This window comes from Mus pahari, chromosome X (assembly GCF_900095145.1).
Source record: "Mus pahari chromosome X, PAHARI_EIJ_v1.1, whole genome shotgun sequence".
Lineage (NCBI taxonomy): Eukaryota > Metazoa > Chordata > Mammalia > Rodentia > Muridae > Mus > Mus pahari.
Window position 1 is genome coordinate 100,569,388 of NC_034613.1, and position 9,622 is coordinate 100,579,009.

Below are 9,622 nucleotides of genomic sequence, written 5' to 3' on the forward strand. Positions count from 1 at the left end.
AACTCCCAGGCGAACACCCCTCCTCGGGCGGGGACAGGTGCCGGTGCCGGGTCAGCCTCATGATAAAAATATTTATAATCTACTTTTGAAGAGCAATTGAAACATATTACAACATTGTGAAATAGTGTCATGTTGTGCAAAGAACTCTAGGAATGATTTATTCTAAATGAAATTTTGTATTCTTTAAACTACACATGTCTTTCTTCAGTGCTCCAGACTCTAGTAGCCAATCATTCTGGTTTCTACTTCACTAAATTTGATTTTCTTTCAGACTAAATAAATGAGATTTAAAATACTTAATTTTGGAGGGTCTGGCTTATTTGACTTACGATTTGTCTGTCTTCATTGCTGTCATATGCAAAAATTTTTTCCTAGTGCATCAATTTCTATGCATCTTCTCTGTTGTGAATACACGTTTTGAGATAAAGTTGGACTGTGTAGCCTATGCTGGAATTGAACTGGCAAAAAAATCTTTCCCCATTCTCACAAATGATTAGATTATGCAATTATTTGTATCATTTTGTAATGAGCAAAAATTATGAATTTCTAGTCCCATTGTTCTAAATTTTTATTTATTTTCAATATATGTTTTACATTCAAGTACTTTCTGATTTCACACGGAATATTTTTCTTTCCTCCCCTTTTGAAGTCAAACTTTGTGGTCTAATAAATACTGTATATCCATTGAAATATTCTGTCTTCATGTGAGGAAAAAAGTATGTTTTGGTATAAAAGTAACTTTTACTTGCAAGATGTAATTGTCATTTTGGGTGATTAGTGCTGGATAAGTTCATTCTTTCTAGCTGTTTCTGAGCTCTGGCTGGCTGGTTCAACTAAACTGTTCTGGCTCACACTCCTCTCCAAAGTCTATGATCCATACTGGCTTCTCTCAGCTTCTCACAGAATTGCTCTGCTTTGTCTCCAAATAAATCTGGCTATCTGTTATCTCCTGGCTCTTTTTTCATTCCCTGGCTCCTTCTGTCTTCACCTGCAACCCGTCTGTGAAACTGTCCTAGTAAATCTCTGCTCTCTTTCGTATGCTGTTTACTTGAGAGTTGACCATATTTTATCTCAGACTCATTCTACCAAATATCTCTCTTATTCATCACATTGTCTACAATTAGACATCACAAACATGACTGCATCCTTTTACAAAATATCTTTACCTCTATTGTTTGTGACTGAATGTGTGTACTAAAGGTTTGTGTGTATTTAAGCCAGAGGGATTAAAGGTTTGCCATTCCTTCTGGACCACAAAGATCTAGAAGTTCTTCAGTTATGATCCCTTTCCAAAGCAGCCATGTTGCTGGATTAAAAGTTCTCTTCATTCCAGTTCTTTTCTGCTGCTGTGATAAAATGCTCACACCTTAAACAACTTAGGGAAGTAATAAATTATTTATTTCATCCTATATACAGTTCACAATTGAGTTGACTCAAGGCAGGAACTTAAGGAAAGAACTTAATACAGAAATGACTATGGAAACCTCATTGCCAGACTGGCCTTGGCTTGTTCACAAACTCATACATAACAAGTTTTCCCAAATAACTCATGATGACTTGATCAATGTGACTACCTAGAGTTGGACGATCCTTCCTGCATAATTAAGATGATCAAGACAATCAATGAAGAATACCAATTGGTTGTTCTTTCTCAAATTGTCAGCATGGAATACATATACACAAATAACATTTTATGAACTGAACGTGGCAGATTTAGAAGAATGTATGTGTATAGATGCATGTGATAACTATTAGTGAAAAAGAAGGCCATGAAAAAAGAGTAGAAAGTGATATTTGCAAGCATTTGAAGAGAGTACAGGGAAGGGAGGCATGTTGTAATTAAATTATAATCACAAAAAGTTGTGAAAATCACTTCATAAAAATTAAAAAATGGAAAAAACATAATCAAAATGATCCCTCACAGATGTTTGAAGACTACTCTGATAAAGAGTTATTCATTTGAGATTCCTCCTGCCCCCAAATTATTCTAGACTATATTAAGGTGAGAGATGATGCTAACAAGGACAATAAGCTGGTTATTTTGTTTATGGAATCTGTGTGATTGGTCTATATATTTTTGAAAATAAGTAATATGTAGTACACATATTATCGTAAAACTGATAATTCTCTCTTATATTTGCCATTTTAAATAGATTTTTGAGTTTTAGTATTATAGGCCATATCTCTGTGTTGATGCTTACAACTTGTAGCAAGATATGGTTTTTCTGTAAGTTTATTCACTCATATTAGTGTAACTGTATAGTTCTCATTTGATAATTATTTCCATGGAAAATTTATTTCTGTTTAATGCAAACCATATGGTTTTGACATCAATGCTATGTCTCCTAAAGAGTAGGTAACTTCATCACATTTTTATTATTCATTATTTCAACCACTGATGGACCTCTTTTGAGAATGTAGTCAACATTCATTTAACTATTTAATATCAAGGAATTATTTTTATGTTTCATAATATTTTGGGCACAATTTTAATGCATTTCTTTGTCTGTTTGTCTTAATTTGGAACTGTTGTGCATTGAAAACTAGAGCCTTGTCAAAGCTGGGCAAAAATTCTGCCATTCATATATATATATATATATATATATATATATATATATATATATATATATAATTGATTTTATGTTCCTTCATTATATTTATTATACCCCTCTTTACATTTTAAGTTGTTTTTCATGTATGTGTGTTTCATATATTTTCATTCCCTTCTCATTCCCTTTTCATAAGCATTACCTATATTTTGTGTCTAAAAATTATTAATTTTTAGCCTAACATATATTTTTTATTCTTGGATAATTTCATGCATGTATATAATGTATTTTTAATCATATATGCCCACAATCTCACATACAAATCTTATTCTATTACTACCATGTCTTTTTCTTCCAAATTGTATGTTTTCAAACATAATTATTCAAATTAAATCTACTAAAACATGTGTATCCTCTCTGAGATCAAATCACACAGGAAACCTGACTCTTGTTCTACCAGCTGCCATCAATTGTCAATAGCTCTTCGTTTGGAACTTCATGAGTCTTTCGCTTCTATGCTGGAAGCAGTATTGATTTGATTTTGTTCAGGTCTTACATAATGTACTTACAGCTGCTATGAGTTTGTGTGTACAACTGCCTTGTCATGCCCCTCAAATTCTGTTTCAGATATATACTACCCCTGGATCTTACAAATTCCTACCTCCTCTCTTGTAATGATTCACAAATCTTGCAGGAAAGGTGGTATATTATTGATGCCCCACTTATAACCAATTGCTCCACAGGCTTATTCTCTGCATGTTGACTGGCTGTGGGCCTCTGGATTAATTACCATCTACTGCAAAATGAAGCTTATCTGGTAACAGTTTATAGGTTCTGTCATATATAATGGTAAGAACTCAAGATGCAGTTTATTATAGTGATCATTTAGTAGACTACTAGGTTCTATCCTATGACTTAGGTAGCCATGGGATTTGGAACCAGTTAATAGCATCAGGCATGAGTTCCATCAGAATGTAGTTGTTTACTCCCAAAATATCAAAGCCAATATTGCAACAGTATGCATACTGTGGCAGGTCAATTGCATTGTATTTCACAGACTCACAGCTTGGAATGACTGTTAAACACATTTCTAGTAGCATGCACAGAAACTTTCAAACCTTTGAAACTGGAACAGGCCTAAATACTTCCTACCTAAGGATTTGTTTTCATAATACAAGAAGGCAGGCTGCATGCAAGCTTCTAATCAACAGTCCCCCAACCAGGATGGCACCACAAACTTAAGAGTGAAATAGTAGTAGAAATACTTTGGCAGTAATTGACAAATCTGTAATTGATCTAAAGACTCATTCAAAAAGAGAAAACCATGCCTGGGACTGGAAACCTAGCGAACTACTGAGAGCTAGTGAAATAATGGATATTAGAGGATAACTTATAATTGTAAAAGAGGGAGTGAAAAATACTATAAGAACCAGAGGATCAGTTTGATGTGAGGCTGTCTCCTAGTAATGTCAGAAGCTGAAACAATAAAGTATCAATGGCGTGACTCCCCAAAAATGAGCTGAACAAGGATGACATTAATAGATATGCTAAAACAGATGGACAAGCCCACACAGCCTTAACACAATACAAAGAACTACAGACAGCTAAGGAATTCTGAGGTTAAGAGAAATAATCTTCCCTGAATAGCACATCCAATGGTTGTCCAGTGCCAAATGGCCAGTTCTGGAAATATACATATTCTAAGCTTCTATATTCTAAGCTTCTATAAGCTTAGCATGTTATATTTAGGTGTAGGAAGGAGAGTGGTGGCAATCTCTGCATAAATTCCAGAGGCTGCACAGCCACAAATGCAACTCCTTCAGAGGGACCTAACTGAAGACTGCCTGAGAGAACAAGTATTGTTGATGCCAATGCCAGCCAATTGGGAACTGCTGCTTGGAAGAAATCCTTGCCTGGGACCTATAGGACATGGGTGGAGGGTATAAAGGGCTCCCCAGAGGATTATTAAACAAGCTTGTGGCAGCGTTCATGCTTGCAGCAGTGTTACCACCTGTTCACAGGGTCTGTGCAATTAATTCCATGCCACCTCATCTCAAAAACACAAAAGCAAGTAGGACCAGGCAGTGGGTGGTCCAGGGCACAGGCAGCATTTAGGAATATATATATGTAGATATAACAATAATTAATTTTAAAACAAGGCCATGAATTTGAGAGAAAGCAAAAAGGGTTTTGGATGGAGGAAAGGGAAAACAGAGATGTTATAACTACATTAGTCTCAAAAATTAAACAATTATAATTGAACAATTATAATTAAACAATTATAAGTATATACATATCAAATACAGACTCACCCAACTTCATAAAAGACATACTAATTTGTCTACCTATACAACAAAGCTCTTGCATATTTTATGTCACTCTCTTCCTGATTGTCACTTTTTACTTTCAAAACGTAATGGAAATTTTGATGACTCAAACTCATGAACTTATCTTTGACTAAAACAATCACTTTTAAGCTCTTATGGTTATGATTAACTCATAATTCTTGATAGTCTATTTTGCACTGATTAACACAGTGAGTAAAATTAAAATTGAGTGTACAGAGTTTGAGATTACTAAGAATAGCCAAATTGGAAGGCACAATGAATATTTAGTATCAGCAAAGAACCATGAGTTTTAGGAATCTCATGCAATGAGAATGATTTCTATCTACAAAATTTAAAAGAAAAATAAATACTAATTTCTAAATTTGATCATATTACCACTCTTCCATTTTAAAAATGAAAAACCATTCACTGGCATTTTAAAGGACAAGTCAATTGTTTATTTCAATATGCCTGAAATTCTCAAGAAATAATAGATGTATCCATTTAGATAATAATCTGTAACTAATGTGTTTCATATAGGATGGATGATCATTTAAGTTTGGTAAGTAATAGAAAGAATAAAGAGAAAGGATATATAAAGCATAACCTTCCATTTTAGAACAGAAAAATTAATGAGAAACAGCAGAAGGATAATTTAGAGGTCAAAATGGAGAATGAAACATCCATTTTAGTTCTTGGCCCTTCATTGTTGGGAAATGGTCTTTCCTGGGGCTACATGAGAACTGGTATATTCTGAAGAATAATATATTTTGATTTTAAATGTATTAGAGTATGTGAAAAGGGTTAAGAGCAAAGTTTAAAAGATTCCTAATAGAAAGCATAAAATATCAAATGGAAAGTTTAAAGCATAAAGAGATTTTCAGTATCTTTAATTTAAAGCAGAGATGAACAAACTTAGACTTACAAGAAATGCTGAAAATTTAATTCATAATTTAATTAATCTAATCATCTACTATAACAAATGATAATATTGAAGCTCAGCTCAGATAAATTTATTTAACAAAGATAAGATAGTAAGTCAAAATGAAAAGTCAGAAATAGAACTTAATTCTGCTATCATTTTAATTCTCAATTATTTAAATTAACATAAGTCAGAACTTTTCACTCATTAAACTCCAAATTCATGGTATTAAATATGAGTGAGTATATTTCCCAAAGCTCACAGTTGTTTGACATAAATATTTCAGGTATTAACTGGGCAAAATCCTATTATTTATTTTAGATAATCTACTACTTCAAAAAAAGATATTGATATTCAGAACAAAGATTAAAGAAATTGCTTAAATTCAGAGAGTTAATAAAAGACTGATACCAATTAAAGTCTAAGCCATTTTTGCTCTACTCTAGGTTGTATTTGTATGTGCTCAGATACTACTTTTAGAATCATTCACTTCAGTCTTTATACAGCAGAGTAGACTTACTACTGCAAATGTTCATGTTACTCCTATTTGGAGATCTGCAACTTAATTTCATTGTACTTCGATTAAAATGTGAAGGATTTAAAGACTACTACATATGTGTTAGTGATCATGTGCAGTAGTAGAGTACTTCCTTAGTATCCAACATCATCTACTTAACTGACTAATTTTATATCAAGTTGACACAGACTAGAGTCATCTAAGAGGAGAAAACTTCAACTGTGAAAATGCCTGCATAAAAGTGTGATGTAGTCAAGCCTGCAGGGCATTTTCTTAATTGGTGATTGATGAGGAAGGGTTCAGCCCATGGTTGGCAATGCCATTCCTGGGTTTGTGGTTCTTGGTTTTATAAGGCCCTACCTGAGAATTGATCCCATATACACTACTGTGGATGCCAACAAGTGCTTGCTGACAGGAACCTGATATAGCTGTCTCCTGAGAGGCTCTGCCAGTATCTCACAAAGTTGATGATCACAGCTTTCCATTGGACTGAGTACACTAAAGGACCCAAGGAGCTCAAGGGTTTAGCAGCCCCTTAGGAGGAACATCAATATGAATCAATCTGTATCTCCAGAGGTCCCAGGGACTAAAGAATCAACCAAAGAGTACACAAGGAGGGACTCATGTCTCCAGCCACATATGTAGCAGAGAATGACCTTGTGGGACATCAATAGGAAGAGAGGCCCTTGGTCTACTGAAGGCTTCAAGCCCCAGTATAGGGAATCCCAGGACAGGGGAGCAGGAGTGGGTGGATTAGTGAGCAGGGGGAGGGAGTGAAATATGGGAGTTTTCGGAGGGGAAATGGGTAAAGGGGATAAAATGTGAAATGCAATAAACTATCTAATAAAAAAAGAAAGAAAGAAAGCAGGTTGAGCAAACCATGAGTAGCAAGTACCCATGCATGTCCTCTGCATCAACTCCAGCTTTCCGCTCTTTTTGTGATTTCTATTCTTGATTCCTTCAGTGACAAACAGTAAAATGGAAGTATAAGCCAAATAAACCTTTTCCTTGCCAACTTGCTTTTGTTTATAGTGTTTTTCACAGCATTAGTACCCCTGATTAATACTTTGTTCATTTGACTCACTGACTCCCATTCAGGATCACATCAGCACTTGTAAGTGTAAGGCATTTGAGCTACCTTTAATATTTGCTTAGAGAATTTTGGTCTCTACATGTGCAATGAGTACCATTTTTCTGACTGATGCAAAATCAAAATGTGTTCCCTAACTAAACCAAGGCTCCTCTAACCATGTCCTACTCCTATTCATTATATTTATTACTTTCTATCATGATATGCTAAGTGAAGTCATGTTATGTGTAATATTTGTTTAACATCCATCACAAATGGAATGCAAACTTTCTTTGCATGATCAGACCTTACTCTGTTTTGTTTGATGCTCTGTTTCAAGGGCATAAATATATAATTGACATGAAAATTGGGCTGGACACCCCATTTATGTGGGAGGATCCTCACATTTCCTGTAGATTCATTCTCTGCAAGGCCCTATAACCCCTGCTTAGTTTATTCTGTGGGCTGTGTTCTTGTGATATCCTCCATTTCTCTAGCTTTTTCCATCCTTCCTCACCGTCTTCAGTGGGATTTCCTGAGCTTGGCCTAATGTTTGGCTACTGATTTCTGTATCTGCTCCCAAAAGTTGCTGGATAAATTCTTTCTAATGGTGACTAGGCTCTGGATTGGGGGTATACCAGAATATCATTAGGAATTATTTCATTGACTTTTATTTCAGTCATGTTTGGTTCAATCCTATGTCTCTAGACTATTCAGCCTCGGGTTCCTGGCCATTCAGGCAGTGTCAGGCAAGGGCTCCCTCCGATGGTGTGTGCTTCAGTTTGAGCCAGTCATTAGCTGGCCACTATCACATTTTTGTCCTACCATTAGCAAACCCAGTACATCTTGCAAGAAGGACTGTTCCTCTGTAATAATTTCTCCCTTGAATATAAGAGAGTGACCCTAGCAAAGTCTCCTCATCATGGGGCATGCAGAGATTAAATTGGACATCTTCTATTACCAGAAAAAAAATCCTAGCAGTAAGACTGGGTGTGACATAAACCCAGCAAAAGACTATTTCTATGAAAATTTGTCAAAGATTTTGTACAAAGCTTTTACTAAGAATTTGCCTTACTATAAATTATAAAGGAGGATTTTCATTGGGAGAGATATTAGGACAGAAGAACACTGTCAGGTATTTTTTTAATAAGAAGTTTTATAAAGGTATATAATACCAAAAGATAAAGTTAGGCAAAAGAAAAACAGACTTACAGTTTGAAGAGAAAAAGAACACTAGAAAATTTAATGCTAGAGGCAGGGCTTTTGCTGAAAGAGAGCAAGAACCTAAACTGTAATAGAACTTGACCCCTGACTTTTTAAGCTTCCAACTTGTGAAAGAGAAAGGTTTTTTTTGTTGTTTTTTTGGTTTGGTTTTGGTTTTTTCGAGACAGGATTTCTCTGTATACCCCTGGCTGTCCTGGAACTCACTTTGTAGACCAGGGTGGACTCAAAATCAGAAATCCTCCTGCCTCTGCCTCCCAAGTGCTGGAATTAAAGGCGTGCACCACCACTGCCCGGCTCCTGGAGTACTTTTAATACAGGGGAATTTTTTAAATATTAAGAGCAATATTACCCATTATTATATTAGCTAGAACAGCTGTATTGGCATTACATTTATTGCTTACAAATAATGCAAGCCATAGCAAGGTCTTATTTTTTTCTCCCCCTTTTCTGCCATATTTTTATTAAAAGTTACATTTTAAATTTCAAAGTTAAAATTTTGAGGTTTTTAATTCATATTTATTTTTATAAAAACTTAACTGATGGTTATTTTAAGCAATGTTATCGCAGCATTAAATTTCCTAAAGTTGTTCATACTAGATAATATCATCCTTAGGAAACATAAGACTAAGGGCCATAGTGTGTTCACCCTAAAAATACAGAAACTGCAGCAAAACTATTGTAGTGAGTAGTAGAGGGCACTGACTGCTTTATTCTGAATGGTTAGAAGAGGTTCACTGTGACTCATTAGACCAAAGTCCAACTGCTCTATGAGGCTGTGCAGCACAGCCAGCTTCAGCCATTTTCCCTTTCCCAACATGCTCCTCCCCTACATTATTGTAATGTGAACACCCACAAGGACTTCACGCTAGCCCCACCCGATGCTGACCCCACGTTGACTAACGTTGCCCTTCATTCTTTATTATGCTCTCTGTGACATCATAGAATACTCTTTAAAGGTTATCCAGATATTTGCTGAAGGGGCCCTGCCCTGAAGCACTGCTAGTGGCCCGCTGC

The 9,622-nt window shown here is 35.4% G+C and overlaps 1 pseudogene; it reads left to right on the top strand.

Moving 5' to 3' along the window:
- The first annotated feature begins 7,744 nt into the window (after positions 1 to 7,744).
- Positions 7,745 to 9,622, top strand: part of LOC110314174 — a 2,623-nt pseudogene continuing 745 nt past the window's right edge.